This window comes from Macaca nemestrina, chromosome 14, assembly GCF_043159975.1.
Source record: "Macaca nemestrina isolate mMacNem1 chromosome 14, mMacNem.hap1, whole genome shotgun sequence".
In the NCBI taxonomy this organism is placed as follows: domain Eukaryota; kingdom Metazoa; phylum Chordata; class Mammalia; order Primates; family Cercopithecidae; genus Macaca; species Macaca nemestrina.
The window spans coordinates 75,581,640-75,602,006 of NC_092138.1; the positions used below are offsets into that span (position 1 = coordinate 75,581,640).

At 43.6% G+C, this 20,367-nt stretch overlaps 1 long non-coding RNA gene across 4 annotated transcripts in view; it reads right to left on the bottom strand.

Moving 5' to 3' along the window:
* Positions 1-20,367, bottom strand: part of LOC139358185 (uncharacterized) — a 40,422-nt gene that overhangs the window by 12,194 nt on the left and 7,861 nt on the right. For 2 of the 4 annotated variants that reach the window (XR_011612763.1, XR_011612760.1), the window contains exon 5: positions 7,779-7,985. This is a non-coding gene — a long non-coding RNA (uncharacterized lncRNA). Of the gene's footprint in view, positions 1-5,165; positions 5,236-7,778; positions 7,986-20,367 lie in introns of those variants that run through there. The other 2 variants (XR_011612761.1, XR_011612762.1) reach the window with 2 other exon arrangements.

Genomic DNA, 20,367 nt, shown 5'->3' on the forward strand with positions numbered 1-20,367 from the left:
AGACTGTATCTCAAAAAAAAAAAAAAGGAAAAATCTAAATATTACCAAATATCATGAGTATTGCTTCCTCCCTATTAATGTTTCACAATGTACAGGGGGTCTGTTCAGAACACAATAGCTGCTCTAGCGATCAAAATCACTAAACATGAACTAGTATTTCCATTTTTCAGTATGCCTATTGCTGGGCTGCTCCACACAAAGAACAAATTATATATCTTGTTAACTTTTGGCCAAGTTGATCAATTTCATGATATCCATAAATGCCACACTAAATAAAGTGAACACATACATAGTCATAAAACAGCAGGCTGAAGCTAACTCCAAAAACAAAGAAAAAATCCAACTCTAAACCATTCTGCATTCAAGTTCCCAAATGACTCCCCTGGAGGCCTTTAAATTGTATTTGTTTGGAACAAACAAACAAACAAAAACAAAAGGAGTTCATCGTTAGCATGTGGAGGATGTTCATCAGCGACTGCAAGAAGTCACAGTCTAAACCACTCCGTTCTAGAAACCCATTATAGTCATGCAGGCCAATAGCACTATTCTGGAAGGTAGCTATCTCTCATGCCCTCTAAGAACCATCGTTTTGCATCATTAGCAAGAAGCAAAGAGTAGATCTTAAACCTCTTTAAACTTTAAACTCCTCTGCGTCCTATTCAAAAACTAGAATACCACTTAAAACAGATTTTTAACTCTGCACTTTAAAAAGGGATTTCGAGTGTCCTGCATTTTAAAGACACTTCATTACAAAAGTTAGAAAATTAAAGTATAAAACTTATCAAAATAAGCTTTTAAGTTTTCAGGATGATTCACTGCAAAATTTCTTTAAACAGACTCCCCTCTTTTCTGTGTGTTGAGTCTTCAGGGAAAATAAGTGATAGTAAACATCAACCATTGACACCTGCAAACTAGGAAAAAAAAGTGTTGCTTGGACATGGTAGGGAAAATAATTTATTTTTACAGAAAGTTAGCCGGGCGTGGTGGCTCACGCCTGTAATCCCTGCACTGTGGGAGCTCAAGGTGGGTGGATCACCTGAGGTCAGGAGTTCAAGGCCAGCCTTGCTGACATGGTGAAACCCAGTCTCTACTAAAAATACAAAAATTAGCTGGGCGGTAGTGGCGCGTGCCTGTAATACCAGCTACTTGGAAGGCTGAGACAGGAGACTCTCTTGAATCTGGGATGCAAAGGTTGCGGTGAGCCGAGATCGCACCACTGCACTCCAGCCTGGGCAACAGAGTGAGGCTACGTCAAGAAAAAAAAAAAAAAAAAAAAGAGAGAGAGAAAAGAAAAAAAAAAAAAAAAAGAAAGAAAGAAAAGAAGAAAAGAAAAGAAAGAACGAAGGAAGAAAGATAGGAATTTAACATACAGGCGATTTTTCAGGTTCTCATTTGCTAAACCAACGATGCAGAATTTGTGAAGTAGGGGCAACAAGTTGCTGAACCTGAGAGACGCCTCTAAACGCGCTCAGAGGTTATTTCAACTGTGCTGTTTGCTAGTTCAGGTACAACAGGCAAAGACAGAAAGATGCCAAAGCTCTCTCCACCCTCCCACCGCCGGCTCACAAAGCGCGGAGCATGCACCCAGCCGTCCAAACACGTAGCGATCTCGCCGCTTTAAGCCGCTGTCCCCCCCTCGGCCCGCCCACAAGAAGGCGGGGAGGCCCGGGGTCTGCTGGGAGTTGTAGTTTCGAGCCAGGCCTGAGCGCTTCTTGACTCGTTTCCTTTGCCCCCCTCCCCCGCCCCCACACTGTACAGCTGCCTACGGACTCTGGAGTTGCCGTGTATTGAGCATGGGGCACAGCCGGGGATAAAAGGGGAGAAGGATCCTTTAATCTGCGGATCGGGGCGCCGTTGATGAGTGTTAGAAGGTGTTGGAACGCAGAGTAAGCGGCGCGCATGCGCGGCTGGCGGAGGTGGGGGCCGCTCCTCCCGCGCCTTTCAAGGGCTGGCTGATCCCTTAGGGCTGGCTGGGCTCAGAGGTAGGGCCTGCGGTGCAAGTTTGTGATAACATTGCTTGTAGGCTGCGGTTGTTAAGGCAGAGATTTGGAAGGGGTCGGTTGGGGGTGCTGGGTAGTGTCAGTAATCAAGGGTTTTAATCGCTACTCCATCCTGGCTTTCGGGAACCTCCCACCTCCTACCCTTTCCCAGTTTGCAGAATTGCAGCTTTCCCCATCCCCCACCCCGATCGCTTCGTGGGAAGCCTTTCCATACTGTGTTGTGAAATCCGTTAGACCTTCTCAGCCAAGGCCTTTTAGCCCGCCTGGAATTCAAGCTGCCCCCTCCTTGCCAAATCCAGATCATGCGAGACAACAAAAGGCTTGAGGCACAGGCCCTACAAGGCAGTGCCCCTGCCAGCTCTTCTAAGCTTATTGTTTACCCTGCCCTCTTCTTCCCCTACAAATTGAGACAGCCAGGCGATAGATTAGATAAATAGATTCCATGTCCTTACATTTGCATCAGGCTTTCATAGCTTCCTTTGCTCTGGAAGGTGGCATCATCATACAAAAGGACAAGTGAGAACACACGAATGTAATCAGTGGCAGAACCCCAGGACTGAACCCTACAGGAGTTCTAAGTCTATTGTTTTTCCTACCACTTCACAAATGTGTCAGAAAGAGCTGAAGGAGGTGACCAGCTGCACCTGACGCTAGCTGGCTTTCTGAATGCTCAGGCCCTGAGCCCCTGGCTCACCACAATCACTCTTAAATTGACTAGCAATTGCCCCTTAGTGAGTGACCTCTCCAGCAAGCCCGCAGGATTTTGCCTAGGGTAATGTTTCAGATTGAGCACATACTTTGTGCTGGGCCCTGGAAAGATGTACATCAGATCTTAAGTTAAAAGGTTCCTTTCCCCAAGGACACCAGGCTGTCCTATAAAGTATTTCGTATTTCCCAAAGGATAGGGTTAGCCACACTTTGTTATATGATTGCTTGTTTGCCTGTTTTTTTCTTTTCTTTATTTTTTTGAGACAGGGTCTCCCTCTGTCACCCAGGTTGAAGTGCAGTGGCGTGATCATAGTTCACTGCAAGTTCAGACTCCTGGGCTCAAGCGATCCTTCTCCCACCTCAGCCTCTGGAGTAGCTGGGACTACAGGCATGCACCACCATGCCCAGCTAATTAAAAAAAAAAATTAGAGGAGGTCTCACTATGTTACTCAGGCCGATATCAAACTTCTGGGCTCAAGTGATCCTCCTGCTTCAGCCTCCCAAAGTTCTGGGATTATAGATGTAAGCCACCACACCTGGCCTGCCTGCCTTGCTTGAGAAGCTGCAGCACTATTTTGTTCACCATTGTATTAGAAGTGCTAACATGTAGTGGCCTTTCGATACATGTCAAATAGACATACAAATGATGAATGCATAGTTCAGTCTCTGACCTTCATGTCTGTTGGGAGAGGTGGAGATGAAAATAGAGGTAGGCTGGGCACAGTGGCTCACACCTGTAATCCCAGCACTTTGGGAGACTGAGGCGGGCGGATCACGAGGTCAAGAAATGGAGATCATCCTGGCCAACATGGTGAAACCCTGTCTCTACTAAAAATACAAAATTAGCTGGGTGTGGTGGCCCATGCCTGTAGTCCCAGCTACTTGGCAGGCTGAGGCAGGAGAATCGCTTGAACTTGGGAGGTGGAGGTTGCAGTGAGCTGAGATTGCTCCACTACACTCCAGCCTGGCAACAGAGCAAGACTCCATCCGCCCCCCAACACCTTCCTCCAACCAAAAAAAAGAAAAAAAGAAAAAGAAAATAGAGGTACATGTTTATACAAAGTTTTGGAACAGGAAGGCAGATGCACATAACTGCCTGGCGTGGTTCCAAAAACCTGAATGGAGAAGGCAGTATCTGCTAATGGGGGCTCTCTGCTAAGCTTTTGAATTGTCCATTATTGTGTTAGCATAGAAGAAGTTATCACACCAAAGGCTCCCCATGAGCTTTGCCTGGGAAAGGGACTGATTATTTAAGAGCCGACCACACAGGCACAGAGATGCTATCCTCTTCTAGGTGGTCATCTGGAGAAGCTGTGCTTTCCAGGGACTCTGGATTTCTTCAAATATCCTTGGAATGCTCCTTGTGGAAGTGGCATTTGAATCTACAGCACATTCTTTTGGACCTCCTCAGCACAGGAACATCTCGTTCCTTTAGGGATTTGGTAGTTGGGAAGAGCCAGAAGTCACTTGGCTGGAGGTCTGGAGTATGAGGAAGATGATCATGCTGCATAATAGCTGCTGAAATTTGAAATTTGGAGGAAGGAGTTTGTATGCTGACATAGGGCAGGAGTTCTCATCCTGGAGTGTGTGGAAGTTTTTAGTATATGCTAAAATTTATTTGTTTATTTATTTATTTTTGAGATGGGGGTCTCACTCTGTCACCCAGGTTGGAGTGCAGTGGTGTTATCTTGGCTCACTGCAACCTCTGCCTCCCAGGCTTGTGGGATCAATCCTCCCAGCTCAGCCTCCCAAGTAGCTGGGACCACAGGTGTGCACCACCATGTCTGGCTAATTTTTTGTATTTTTGGTAGAGACCGATTTCACCATGTTTCCCAGGCTGGTCTTGAGCTCCTGAGCTCAAGTGATCCACCTGCCTCTGCCTCCCAAAGTGCTGGGATTACAGGCGTGAGCCACCACACCTGGCTCTATGTGTTCTTTACTGAGGGATCCTGTTTTTAGCTTTAACGAATTTTCCGCAGGGACTCCATGATTCAAAAAAGATGAACAACCACTGCTATAGATTCAGGAGATCTTATGAATTCTTAGGAGAATCCTACGACATCTTAGGATTTCTGTGGCTTGTAAAGTGGCTCTGAAGGAAAGTCATGTCTTAGGAAAGCGGAGGATAGGTTTCAGCTGTGCCTGGAATTGGAAGTGTTGTCTCAGTGGGTTCCAAAGCTCCAGAGCCTTGGTGTCCCCACATATGAAGTGAAGAGTAGAACTGGGTGGGTGGTGTCTATAGGTCTGTGATCCCATGAAATTCCAACAAAGGAATTTCAGAAATGTTCTTCCAAGATAGCAGAATCCCTGGACTAGGCATGTAATGCAACCTTCTCAGGTAACTCAAATGACAGCCCCAATTTGGATGCTTGTTAGTAGTGTGTGTGTTCAAAGCCGTCAGCCTCTTGGTGTCAGAACCAGGAGTCCAACAGATAAATCGGAGAGGGAAAGCAGAGGCTCAACAACCAGCCAGACTTGCTCAGAACAGTACAGACTGTTGGGGAAGGTCTTGTCGAGAAGCAGGAGCCTGGAGAGAGGGAAGAGGTGTTGGAGTATCACTGCCCGGGGCGAATGTGCGACACAGGAGGCCAGAAACAAGGACTCTACCTTAAGAGTGAAGGTTCTGGTAGAGGATTTCATCTCCAAAAGGGCCAGTTGGAGTAAACAGAATTCACGGAATCGCAGGAGGCAGGACCCCCATTCTCGGAACTAGAATACAGGGTGACCTGAGACTAGGCCAGAAGCCATGGTCCTCAGAATGGGTCCCAGAGCCTGCAGCCAAAAATTCTGACTCCAGCTGTGGGGGCAGGAAACCCTGGGGGCCATTTGAAGTCAGGGAAAAGCTGAGGAGGCAGCCACTGAAAGCACTACCAGGTTCATTCTTCCCTCCCTCCCTTTCTTGGTTCCTTCCTTCTTTTCTTTGTTCCTTTCTCCCTTCCTAGTTTGTGTCAGGGGAGGAGGGAGAGGTTTTAAAAATACAAAATGATGCTCTCCAACCTTAAGGAGCTTGCAAACTTGAAGTGAATAAAACTTCCCACTTAAGTAAATGACCAAGTGCTTAGGTGCTAGAAAATTAAAATCTTATGAAAGAAAGAAGTTTTGTAAAGTGAGTGTGTGTATGTTCTGTAGTTATTCCCTGCTTTTTGTGTTTCAGAGAGAAGGGAATTTCCATATCATTTCCCTGAAAGGCAGGAGCATGAAGAAACTTCTGATCTTCTTTCCACCACAAAGGGGAGACTAGCCTGATTGGTAAATTTGTCCCATGGGTGTGTCCTTTCTGTAGCCAGCCTGTCCGCAGGTGATTTTCATTCTGGTCTGCCCTGTGGTGAGCATGGCCAGGCACATTTTGTCCTGCACAGGGAAGCTGGCAGCGTAAGCAAAGATTGGAAAGGTGTGTCAGAAAACCCATTTGACTGCAGGTCAAACCATACTGTCCAGGTCAGCTTTGTCAACAAATCAAGCTGACACTTTGATCTCTGTTGGTCTGCCTCCTGGTCTGATTTCTCAGTCAATTCCAAACCCAGAAGAAAAACCAGGAATGGTCCTTTTTGGTGTCCCCAGCCTCTAACCTAGAGCAGAGGGCTTTGGTGTGAGTCAGTAGTCTGGAAGGAGGAGCTCAGCCTGGTCACTTCTGCATTAGAGCCTAGGGCCCTTTTTTTGCCACAGTACTTTTAAGCCTGTAGCAGCCAATGTTGACCTGGAGGTGTTAAAAACAAGTTTGGGCCAGGCGCAGTGGCACACCCCTGTAATCCCAGCTCTTTGGGAGGCTGAAGCTGGTGGATCACCTAAAGTCAGGAGTTCGAGACCAGAGTGGCCAACATGGTGAAACCCTGTCTCTACTAAAAATACAAAAATTAGCCTGGCATGGTGGTGCATGCCTGTGATCCCGTTTACTCGGGAGGCTGAGACATGAGAATCACTTGAACCCAGGAGATTGCAGTGAGCTGAAAACGCACAACTGCATTCCAGCCTGGGTAACAGAGTAAGACTCCGTCTCAAAAAAACAAACAAACAAAACAAGTGTGGTCTCCTAATTTCATAAAACTCTTGAGTACCCAAGAGTCACCCTTGAAGAAGAGAAAGGGATGGAAGGAGGACCCCTCCCCCATGTTGTACAATGAGCAGAGTCAGGGCAAAATCACAGAGTTTGCTGAGATTAGAGACACATAAAGAGCCACTTTCACAGGCTCTCACCTCTCCCTGATTGTATATATGTGGGCTTTTTGCTTCTTTGCTTTCACTCAAGTTGTTGACTCTTTCTGAAATTTCTTCTCTCCATTATTTTCACCTGCAGAGTCCATTCTGAGGAATGCTGTTTCTTCTGCACATTACTTAAAAGTCTCAGATACGTACTCCACCGCGAACCTTTCCCTGACATTCCATCCACACCCTGCGCTCAGTTGTTTACCTGGTCCTCTGAGTGGTCATTGTACCTTGACATTCCATTCTTTCAGCTGCAGGGATCTAAAGCCCCGCGCCATTTGGCCACCCTCTGTCTCTGGTACATCTCTACTCTTCTTATTCCAGCCACAGTGGTACAACCTGCCTCAGATACTCTTCCTCCTACCTCTCTACAATCACCTGAAAAGCTCCTTCATCCTGTAATACCTGCTCCATTGTGTTCTCTGCAGAAGCTTTCTGTGACCCCAGAAAGGGTTTGTTGCCCTTCACCCTCCATCTTGAGACTTTGCTATTTTTTTTTTTTAACATACCTGTCACAGCACCAAACACACTACTCTACAAAGAAATGTTTTGTTTATACACCTATCTTCTGAGCTAGACTGTGGGTTCCTTTACCACAGAGACCTTTCTTCTCACCACTCTTGAGCTTGGGACTTAATAGATACCCATTAAATGCTGAATAAATGAATTAATTAATGAATATGATTGTTTGTCTACATGTGTGTTTCTCCTACTATTTTATGAAGTCTTTGAGGCTAGGAATAATGGCTTACTTATATCTTATTCCTGATAGCTAGCTTAGTGCCTGGTATATAGTAGGCACCCAATAAATATTTTCATTGAATATACATGGATGAATGAATAAAGTCTTTTGTTAGTATCTCCAACCTGATATATCCTTTCCCTCCTTTGAAACCTCAGGCACCTTGTGTTTCTTCTGAGGCACTTTCTTTAGCTTGGATTTCTCTCATTGTCTAATCCCCAGCAGTTGATGGTCAGCTCTTTGAGGCAGGAACTGGGCCTTACTTCCCTTGATGTCCCCTGAGAGTCTGTCACAGCGTGGGGCATATAGCAGGTGCTCCAAGTTGAACTGTTCTGAGAAAAATGAAAGTATCTGTGATTCAGAGCCACCATTCCAGCAATGAGATTCCCAACAGCTACACATATTGAATCTCTTAATAACACCACTTTGCTTCATGCACATATGATGTTGCCAAACTCCGGGTGATACAGGCAGGCAAAGTTGAAAAGACCACATTATTATTATTATTATTATTATTATTATTATTATTATTATTTGAGACGGAGTTTCACTCTTGTTGCTGAGGCTGGAGTGCAGTGGCACAATATCAGCTGCAACCTCTGCCTCCCAGGTTCAAGTGATTCTCCTGCCTCCACCTCCTGAGTAGCTAGGACCACAGGCACCCAGCAGCACGCCCGGCTAATTTTTTGTAGTTTTAGTAGAGATGGGGTTTCACCATGTTGGCCAGGCTGGTCTTGAACTCCTGACTTCAGGTGATCCACCCGCCTCAGCCTCCCAAAGTGCTAAGATTACAGGCGTGAACCACCATGCCTAGCCATGAAAAGACCACATTATTTATTTTAGCTGTAATGTTCTGTACTCATTGGTGGCCAGTCAATATAATTTTCAAATAAATAAGAATATGAGGCCATCTAAGTGTGGCTGAGCCCCCAAATACAAAAGCACAGCAGAAAGATGAAAATTACATCAGCCCCTGAGGAGAAATGAGAAAGTAGCCCCACGCATTCCCCTTCAGGGTAGTGGCTTTAAAAGAATTGAAAATCTTGTTTTTCTCTGTAAAAGTCTTGAGTGCAAACATGTAGTTTGAAAACTATATGCTTTGAGCTTCAAAGCGTTACGGTTCCTGTAATATGGTCATAGCTAAATAGAGAAGAGCAATCCTCAAGATTAGAATCTCTCAGTTGCGGGGATTTTTCATGTTGACTTTTTGCCTGGGCGATCATTCACTCTACTCCCTTCCTCTTTTTCCTCTTTCTTTTCTTTTTCTTTTTCTTTCATTCTGCATATTTTTATTGAGTGTTAACTCTAAGCTAGGAACTCACTCTTCTAATTGCTTTATACTCATAATTTCTCACGAACCTCATGACAACTCTGTGATGTGGGTATCAGTGTCTTCACATAAGGTATGACAAAACTGAGGTTCACATTTAAGAACATGCCTGGCCGGGCGCGGTGGCTCAAGCCTGTAATCCCAGCACTTTGGGAGGCCGAGGCGGGCGGATCACAAGGTCAGGAGATCGAGACCACAGTGAAACCCCGTCTCTACTAAAAATACAAAAAATTAGCCGGGCGCGGTGGCGGGCGCCTGTAGTCCCAGCTACTCAGGAGGCTGAGGCAGGAGAATGGCGGGAACCCGGGAGGCGGAGCTTGCAGTGAGCCGAGATCGCGCCACTGCACTCCAGCCTACATGCCTAAAGCCAGTAAGTGTTGGGATCATATTTGAATCCAGGCCTCAAGTTCCAAAGTTTGTATCTTGTTACTTAATTCCTACATTATAAGGCCCACAGATCAGTGGTTCTTCTCTCACATAGCTCACAGACAGCTGGGAAGACAGATAAACAGGTCAGAGGTTAGCCAAGAGGAACTCTGGAACACAGAGAAGGTCATCTATGTCGAGGGCTGGGGGCGGGGAGGAGGATTGGCAGTGCCTTCCCAGGAAAAGGGTCACTCAAATTGAGATCTGAACGGTAAATGGGGGTTTGGTAGATCCAGACAGGAGCATCATCTGGACAGAGGTATAGCAAGTACAAAAACCCTGGGGGGTGGAATGCAGCCCAAAACATTCAAGGAACTGTATTTCTTTGGGTAAAAATCTTAGTCATTCTGTTTTCAAATCATTATTTTTTTTTTTTAAATAGCTCACAGTGGCTAATTGTCGTTGCTTTTGTCCAAAAGTGCTGAAGTGTAAGGGTAAGTGGTCATTGAAATGAATTAAGGTTTTCATGTTGGTTTCAAATGCTTTTGAGATGACCAGTGCACTCTGATATCCAAATAACATAGTGAAATGGTCAATGCCACGTGCCCTGCTGTTCCACCAAACTCAGATAGCTGGGAAAGGGTGCTAGGATCCTTCAGGGACACAAAATTCTAAAATTCAGAAGGCAAAGGAATTATCATTTATCACTTGCACAGGATATGTAAGTAAATCATTTTATTCTCGTGCTATCAGTCATGTTGAAGTCAGTTTAAAAAGAAATGATTTCAGAAGTCTCCTCAAACACTCAAATTAATTAAGATCTAAGGTAGTAAGTCCATGAGGATCAATTATACTATTCTATCAATTTTTTTTTTTTTTTTTTTTTTGACACGGAGTCTCGCTTTATCTCCTAGGCTGGAGTGCAGTGGTGAGCTCTCAGCTGACTGCAACCTCCCCCTCCCCAGTTCAAGTGATTCTCCTGCCTCAGCCTCCCAAGTAGCTGGGATTACAGGCAATCGTGACCACGCCTGGCTAATTTTTGTATTTTTAGTACAGGGGGGTTTCACCATGTTGGCCAGGCTGGTCTCGAACTCCTGACCTCTGGTGATCCACCGCCTTGGCCTCCCGAAGTGCTGGGATTACGGGCCTGAATCACCACGCCTGGCCTTTCCCTAATTTTCTACAAATTTTTCATAATAGTTTTCTTTTTAATTTTTAATAGATTGTTCTGGGCCAGGTGCAGTGGCTCACTCCTGTAATCCCAGCACTTTGGGAGGCTGAGACAGGCAGATTGTCTGAGGTCAGGCATTCGAGACCAGCCTGGCCAATATGGTAAAACCCCATCTCTACTAAAAAAAAATACAAAAATTAGCCGGGTTTGGTGGCACGCACCTGTAATCCCAGCTACCCAGGAGGCTGACGCAGGAGAATCGTTTGAACCCAGGAGGTGGAGGTTGCACTGGGCCGAGATCATGTCACTGCACTCCAGCCTGGGAAACAAGAGTGAAACTCCACCTTAAAAAAAAAAAAAAAAAAAAAAAAAAAAAAAAAAAAAGACTTTTTTAGGGCAGTTTTAGGTTCACAGCAAAATTGAGCAGAAAGTACAGTGAGTTCCAATATGCTCCCTGGCCCTACACATGCACAGCCTCCTCCACTAGCAATGTCTAGTATTATAGTAGTTTTGTAAACTATATAATCTTTCAATCAGATACAGATTACAGGTGCTCTGTTTACTTAACGAACGTACAGTGAGAATCTCATCATTTGCCTGGCATTTTGCTAGGTCTTAGGGCTACAACAGTGAGCAAAACAAGCATGATATCCTGCTCTTAATATTGTTTGTAGTCTGGAGGAGAGAGATCCATTAAAAGATAATTTTATGTGGCTCACGCCTGTAATCCCAGCACTTTGGGAGGCCCAGGTGGGCGGATCACGAGGTCAGGAGATCAAGACCATCCTAGCTAACACCGTGAAACCCCGTCTCTACTAAAAATGCAAAGAAATTCACAGGACGTGGTGGCGGGCGCCTGTAGTCCCAGCTATTTGGGAGGCTGAGGCAGGAGAATGTCGTGAACCCAGGAGGCGGAGCTTGCAGTGAGCCGAGATCGCGCCACTGCACTCCAGCCTGGGCAACAGAGCGAGACTCCGTCTCAAAAAATAATAATAATAAAAAATAATTTCACAAAAAAAAATAGTGATAAACTATGATGAGGGAAAGCAAAAGATGCTCAAGGTATATGATAGGATTACTGCCTTAGTATAGGTGGTCAGGAGAGGCTTTGCCAAAGAAAATCAACAGGTAAACTGGGATCTGAAAGATAAATAGGAATTAACTAGGCAAAGATGGCAAGGGAAAGTGTTTTAGGCAAATGCAATAGCACATGCAAAGACTTAAGGCGAGAAGGAGCCTGGCATATTTTAAGATCAGAGTTGAGCAGAAAAAGAGAGATGAGGCTGGAGAGCCAGGTGGCAGCCAGAGCAATTGGGTGCTACAGGCTATGTCCAAGTGTTGTCTTTGTTTTTACCCAGAGTGATAGGAAATAGCGATGGGTCTTACGTAGAAAGTGACACGAATGGATCTTGTTTTAAAACAATGGCTCCCCAGAAATGATGGTGTTATAATAAAGCGGTGATATAGGAAGGCAGAAAAATGGGGGGATGCCAAAATAGTTTATGAGGTAGAAGCAACAAGACTTGGTGTTTGCTTCATAAAGATAGGAGTGTTGGGTTTCTAGGCTTGCAAAATTGAATAGATTATGGTGTATGTACTGAGACAGGAGCAAGGGCGATGGGAAGATAAGGAATCTGCAAGGGCTTTATAGCTATTTTTTTTCTGTTTCAAATAATAACCACTCTGTGCTAGGCACCATGGTAGGTCGTTCACATTCAGTGTCATAGATGCCATCTTATGTGATGCAATAGGAACTCGCAGCAGGTTGATTCCCATACTACCACAGCTCAACAGACTTTAAAATATTCCATGTACTGCCATCTGTTATTTACAATATTCCATTTACTGTCCTCTGTTATACTTTCTAGTGCATATTGTTTATTACCTAGGTACCACCCATTGGCATATGGATGTATGAAACTCAAACTATTGTTTCCAAGTCCTGTCCCACTTCTTTTTTCATGTGACTCACTAGGCAACTCCCGTACCATTTTTCCTCTGTCTGAACTATACCTACTCCATGGTAACAGGTTTAACAGGTTTATCTAGGCATCTTTCCCCTCCCACTTCATGGTCAGTTAAAGTCCTCTTTATCAGGTCTGGTGATCACTGGACAAGCAGGTTCTCAAACTCTTCATGGTGGAAGTTCATCTTCTTTGATCCATTATCCCAAATCCTCCATCCCATTACATTTCCATATTTCTCTGGCCTTGCTTACCTTCCTAAGGCACTGCAGTAATTTGTCCACTGTTATAGAAATCGGTCCCCAAATTCTGACTTTCCATTTCAAAGCCCTTATCAGAATAGACTATTGCATTTTTCCATGTTTATTCTAGACTGCCTATTTCTCTGAGGCCCTTCTGTTATTGGTTCTCATTAGTAGCAACCAAGAGCATACAGTATGTTTTCATATATGTTGTCCCATTTAATCCCTACAACTCTCTTTAGTCCCTTTTCCTCATGCCTGGAATATAATAGTCATTAAATATTTGTTGAATTAATGAATGAACTGGGCCAGGTGCAATGTATTCTCAGCACTTTGGGAGGCCAAGGCAGGGGAGGATTGTTTGAACTCAGGCATTTGAGAACAGCCTGGGCAACATAGCTAGACCTGATGTCTACTAAGCGTTTTTTAAAAGTTAGCCAGGAATGGTGGTGCACACCTATAGTCCCAGTTACCTGAGAGGCTGAGGAAGGAAGAGCACTTGAGCCTGGTAGGTCAAAGCTGTAGTGAGCTGCTACTGTGCCACTGCACTTCAGCCTGGGTGACAGAGTGAGACCCTGTCCCAAAAAAACAAAAAAAACAAAAAAAACTCTGTGTTGCTAGAAAAGCAAAGAATTCTTTATTTGAAGAGAAATCAGGCCCTAGTTTCCATTTTAATAGTTTTAACGTTTGTTTCATAAATAACAGCCCATCTATAAACTGTTAATACCAATTTTAACTATTTGTTTATAATAGTATAGTTGATTCTGTATGAATGACTATACTATTAAGTATGAACTTGATACTCCTAAGTGAGTTATTGTTTAAATTACAGGCAAAACTATACACTACTAGAAAGTAACAATTTAAAATTTAAAAATAAAATAGTTGGCCGGGCGTGGTGGCTCAAGCCTGTAATCCCAGCACTTTGGGAGGCTGAGGCAGGTGGTTCACGAGGTCAGGAGTTCGAGACCAGCCTGGCCAAGATGGTGAAACCCCATCTCTACTGAAAATACAAAAATTAGCTGGGCACAGTGGTGAGCGCCTGTAATCCCAGCCACTCAGGAGGCTGAGGCAGGAGAACGGCTTGAATCTGGGAGGCAGAGGTTGCAGTGAATCAAGATAGCACCACTGCATTTTTGCCTGGGTAACAGAGCAAGACTCCATCTCAAAAAGAAAAGAAAAAGAAAAAAGAAAATATAATTGATTTCATGGTGTCTCCAAAACACACATTCAGAATTTTAACTTTGGCTGTACATTGAACATAGCTAGATGACTATTTTTATAATACTTCAGTGCCTCTTCCAGGGTTACATGACAGCATGTTTTTGCCTAGATGGTGCCATATTATTATTCTGTGCATTTGGGTAGTACTTTATATGTACAAAATACATGCCAATCATGTTATTAGTATTTCAGCAAAGCCCTACTGCGAGGTAGCTCAGCATTCCTAAAGCCAAGCGTAAAAAGAAGTATGCAATTATCAGGAAGATGCTGACAGGGTTCAAGTGAAATATCGATGAACGATAATTCACTTTATTCAAAACAGAAGTTTCTTTAGATACATTTCAGCAGAACTGTCAAAACCTCTTTCTGTATTATTTGAATTTCCAGCCTTAGAAATGAACCCTAATTTTCAAAGAAATAAGTGATTGTTATATTGGATCTTACTTTCCATGTTAGCCGCAACATGGAAAGTAACATTGAAAGACATTTGGACCTCTTAGACCTTTGTGTAAGTTTATGAAGGCAATGTTTAAATCATTATTTCACATGTGATAACTCACTTGCATTCTTAGCCAGAGAAACTTTTTGAAAGCCAAATTAAAGTAAAAATTAGATGATCTTGTGGCAAAGAATCAGAATCATTCAACTTAATGGATTTAGGAGGGCCTCAAATTGCCTGGAATTTGCCATCTTAAAGAGGAAATTTTAGTTAATTAGCCTAAAACACTTACCTGTCATTACCTATATACAGACCAGCATAGTCCAAGAACCTGATCTAATGCAAGAGACGGCCCCAGTTCATAAAGGACTCAAAGAAAGAGAGGAGCAAACACAAATGAATGAAATGAAATTGTTTGTATCAGTTAGGGATTGTATTTGGCTGCCCTGAACAAAAACCTGACTACGAAGGCGTAATCCAAAACAAGTTTCTTTCTCTCATGTACACAGAGCCTTACAGGTGGGCACTGAGGCTGGTATGGAGGCCCCACGGTGCCACCCAGGACTCGGGTTCTCCCTGTGTCACTGGCTGAATTGTGTCCCTCTCCTCCAAACTCATACACTGAAGTCCTAAACCCAGGACTTCAGAAAGTGACCTATTTAGAGATAGGACCTTTAAAGTAGTAATTATATTCAAATGAGGCTGGTAGGCTGAGCCCCCATCCAATCTAATGGGGCAGTTGGACCCACAGAGAGATGCCAGGGGAAAGTTCACAAAAAGGAAAAGTCATGTGAGGACACCGCAAAAGGTGACCATTTGTAAGACAAGGAGTCAGGCCTCTGGAGAAACCAAACTTTTCCCACACCTCAATCTTGGACTTCCATGAACTGTGAGTCATTTACACCACTCAGTCTGTGGTATTTTATTACAGCAGCTCTAGCAAACCGATATACCCTGTTGATTTGCTTTGACAGACTCCACATGTGGCCTCAGTTTCATGATTCAAGGTGGAGGCTCTACCTCCAGCTTCTCATCCTTGTTTCAGATGAAAAGCAGCAGAAACACGCTAAGAAGGAAGGGGACGACAACACAGACATCAGAAAAACAAGACTTTCTGGTAACTTCCCAGCAGACTTTCCTTTTTTATTTTTTTTATTATTATTATACTTTGAGTTCTAGGGTACATGTGCATAACGTGCAGGTTTGTTACATATGTATACTTGTGCCATGTTGGTGTGCTGCACCCATCAACTCGTCAGCACCCATCAACTCGTCATTTACATCAGGTATAACTCCCAATGCAATCCCTCCCCCCTCCCCCCTCCCCATGATAGGCCCTGGTGTGTGATGTTCCCCTTCCTGAGTCCAAGTGATCTCATTGTTCAGTTCCCACCTATGAGTGAGAACATGCGGTGTTTGGTTTTCTGTTCTTGTGATAGTTTGCTAAGAATGATGGTTTCCAGCTGCATCCATGTCCCTACAAAGGACACAAACTCATCCTTTTTTGTGGCTGCATAGTATTCCATGGTGTATATGTGCCACATTTTCTTAATCAGAGTGAACAGGCAACCTACAGAATGGGAGAAAATTTTTGCAATCTACTCATCTGACAAAGGGCTAATATCCAGAACCTACAAAGAACTCAAACAAATTTACAAGAAAAAACAAATAACCCTATCAAAAAGTGGGCAAAGGATATGAACAGACATTTCTCAAAAGAAGACATTCATACAGCCAACAGACACATGAAAAAATGCTCATCATCACTGGCCATCAGAGAAATGCAAATCAAAACCACAATGAGATACCATCTCACACCAGTTAGAATGGCGATCATTAAAAAGTCAGGAAACAACAGGTGCTGGAGAGGATGTGGAGAAATAGGAACACTTTTACACTGTTGGTGGGATTGTAAACTAGTTCAACCATTATGGAAGACAGTATGGCGATTCCTCAAGGATCTAGAACTAGATGTACCATATGACCCAGCCATCCCATTACTGGGTATATACCCAAAGGATTATAAATCATGCTGCTATAAAGACACATGCACACGTATGTTTATTGCGGCACTATTCACAATAGCAAAGACTTGGAATCAACCCAAATGTCCATCAGTGACAGACTGGATTTAGAAAATCCAGCAGACTTTCTCATAGCTTCAGGGGCAGACCTGAGTCAGAGTCTTCCATCCCACCCCTACTCCTGCCCAGCACTGTGGGAAATGGGGAGTAATGTTTCTTTTTTAAAAAATAAAAACTAGGCATATTGCCATCCCAAACAAAACTAAAGCTCTGCTAACAATGAAGAAAGGACAAATAAGTATTAGGTAGGCAACCAGCAATGTCTACCATACTAGTTGTTTGAAATGTGAATGATAGAGACACATGAATGTATTGGTGCAAGCAAGAACATGTGGATTGGTGATTAGACCAATTAGAGGAAGAAGAGCTGGGCTAGAAGCAAAGGACCCAGACCCCATAATCCTGGCTTCAGGTTCTGCTGCTTCTATTTTCTTGCAGGTTGACTTTAAGAAATACACTTCACGTTTTTCAGCTGCTGTTTACTGTCTGAAATAAGGATCATAAGGCTTTTCCTGTGTCCTCTCTGAAGGTTGTTATAAAATTTCGAAGTCAATAAAAACACAAAATTAACTGGGCATGGTGGTGCATGCCTGTAATCCCAGCTACTTGGGAGGCTGAGGCAGGAGAATCACTTGAACCGAGGAGGCAGAGGTTGCAGCGAGCCAATATTGCGCCACTGCACTCGAGCCTGGGTGACAGAACAGAACTCCGTCTCAAAAAAAAAAAAAAAAAAAGAAAATAGATTTCAAAGTCAAATAATGTATATAAAGTGCCTTGTATAATTGTGACGCAAGCATAAGCTGCATGTGGAGTATATTTTAAATGTTCTCAAGTGTGCACAAGGAGCTACATTCAACAATGTTAATTCCAGCATTATTTGTAATAGCCAAACTTTGGTTTAAAAAAAAAACAAAACCAAATGTCCATCAACAGTACAATAGATACATTTTTCTTAATTCATGTAGTGTGGCATAGCTTACAACAGTTGAAATAAGTAAAATATGACAAAGCTAGGTGGTAGGTACTAAGGTATTTTTTATGCTACTCTTTTTTTTCTGTAAGATTGAAATATTTCATAATTTTATAAATTAGCCAAAAAGAAAAAAAAAACCACAAAAACAGCTTTGGGCAGTGTTTCTCAATATTTGATCCACAAGCTACCTGCGTCAAAATCACTCCAGATAAATGCAGATTGCTGGACCCCTGCTAGGCCCAGGACCAGAGAAACTCTAGTCTGTATTTCAAACAAGGCTACCAGGTGATTCCTAGAGGAGAACTGAGGCAGGGATTGGGAGGAGAAAAGGGTTTTGTAGAAAATGATAAAACTTGGGGCTGAGGGAAGGACTCAGGTAGAGGGAGTGCTGGGGGAGTGCTAAAATTGTCATACCCCTCAGAGGTGAGGGTGGAACACTTGAGCTGGTTCTGCTGGACAGAGACATGGAGGGGAGTTCATCAGTGAGCAGCATCTATTAGTTAGGATTATACTGTGAGAAATGGAGAACCCCAAATATCAGCGGTTTAAGTGAAAAAGCCTCGTATTTCCCTCTCATGTGAAAGAAGTCTGCAGAAGCCAGGTTTGCTCCACACTACAGCTCTGCTTGCCACACCCACCTCTTGGCCTTAGATGACTGTTGAGATTCAGTCACCATGACCCCGATGCAACCAACAGGAAGGAAGAAAGGGAGAGAAAATGGCCTATTCCCTCCCTTTAAGGAAACTTTCCAAAAGTATCACAAACTATTTCTGCTTATATCTAGTGTAGTCACATGGGCATTCCTAGCTGGACGGAAGACGAGGACACTTTTTGTTTTATTCTGGATGGCCAAGTGCCTAGCTAAAAATGGGGGTAGAAGAGGCTCTGTCACCATTGAGAAAGAGATGGAATTAGGAGGAGGCTAGTGGCTTCTGTCACACAAGTCCAGAGGGTTAAGAGCCTATGATAGCCTTGTTGAAAAGATCCAGTAAATGGTTGTGAAGACTACAGGAGCTGAGAGATGCTGGTCAGGTGATTTCTGGTGTAGCATTTAAGCTAGATCCTCGCTTCTCAAGTGTAGTTCATGGGCCAGCAGTATGGACATCACCTGGAAGCTGGCTAGAACTGCACAGTCAGGCTCAACCCCAGCCCTGCTAAATCAGAAGCTGGATTGTAACAGATCCCAAGCATGGGGCTAGAAGATCTCAGAAAAGAACAAAGTTAGAAACTGGGGAGTTTGGTATCACAGACTAGAGGTGTGCGTGTCTTCTAGGTTGGGCTTCTGTGTGCCAGTTGGCTCCTTAAGGAAGTGAATGTAAAGCAGGAAAATAGGTAATTAGGGTAACCAAGGGTTAAGGCAGGAGCAAAAGAACAGCTAGTGCAGCCGGTTCTAGGCAAGATTAGGCAGCACACAGGCCACATCCTCACTCTTGTGATAACAAGATAGAAATTTCCACTTTGGCCTCTGATTGACCACAGGCCAAGTCTCCACTTCAGCCTCTGATTGGCCACAGGCCCATTCTTCATAGGGTGTAATCAATTGGAGGCCTCTAAAGGACACCTGGGGTGTTACCAAATTCTTTTAGTTTAATAAAAACCCTAAAGAACATGGCAATCCTGCCGTGCTTGGTGGCTCACACCTGTAATCCCAGCACCTTGGGAGGCTGAGGTGGGCAGATCACTTGAGGCCAGGAGTTGGAGACCAGCCTGGCCAACATGTTGAAACTCCATCTCTACTAAAAAAAACCAAAAAAACAAAAAAACAGAAATTAGCCTGATGTGGTGGTGCACACCTGTGATCCCAGCTACTCAGGAGGCTGAGGCAGGAGAATCGCTTAAACCGGGAGGCGGATGTTGCAGTGAGCCGAGATCACACCACTGCACTCCAGCCTGGGCGACGGAGTGAGACTCCATCTCTAGTAGAAGAACATTATAGTTTGGGCCCTAGAGCCGCTTGCTGGAGCCTGCTCCTACTCTGTGGAGAGTGAACTTCTGCTTTAATAAATCTGCACTTTCATTGTTTCTGTCTTCTCTCATTGCTTCATTCTTTTGTTGCTTTATTTGTGCATTTTGTTCAATTCTTTGTCCAATGTGCCAAGAACCTAGACAACTCACAGTCAAGACTTTCCATCCTGTAACAAATGCAATGGTGGCCAGAAAGCTGAGTGCTTCAACTCAGGGATGAGAGTGGAAGAAATTGCCAGAATATAACTAGGAACAAGAGAAAGAAAAGTACTTAGAGAGAAAGCAGTCTTGAAAACAAACTTTAAAAGAGTATCAGTGAAATACAGATTCAATTACCCTGCCCTGTGGACCAGGCAGTCCTTAATCCTCACAACAACCTTGAGTGGTAGGAACTATGATTTCCATTTCACATGATGAAACCAAGCTTCAGAGATGATGGCTTGCCAAGATCACACACTAAATACTGACATAGCTCACTATAACATCTTGTAGAGATCTGACCAGTTTACAAAGCACGATTAAATGCATTATGTAATTTAAGCCTCACAAGTACTTTGTGAAGTAAACAGAAAGTGGCTGTTATTTTAATTTTGCAAGTAAAGAGTTCCAGGACTTTTGATTCTCAGTCCAATGTTGTTTTGTTTTTCTCTCATTTTTCTTCCCTGATTTCCTGGCACATTGATGATAATGAAGAATAGATGTGAGTATGGGATTCCTCAAATCTGAATTTAACTGTGTTTGTGAGGGTCCAGCTCAGGGACAGACATTCAGTAAACCCTCCAATGATAGCTGATATTGTTGTTTTTATTATAATTACAACTATTGGCTTTGTTCAAGAAAGCAATATTTATAAAAGTTACTTATTAGAATGAGGAGTACAGAAACCAAATATGGAGGGGAAATTTGAATGAAGATACAATGTCAGGAATGAGGGAAGGAATTCTGAATAGTGCTTC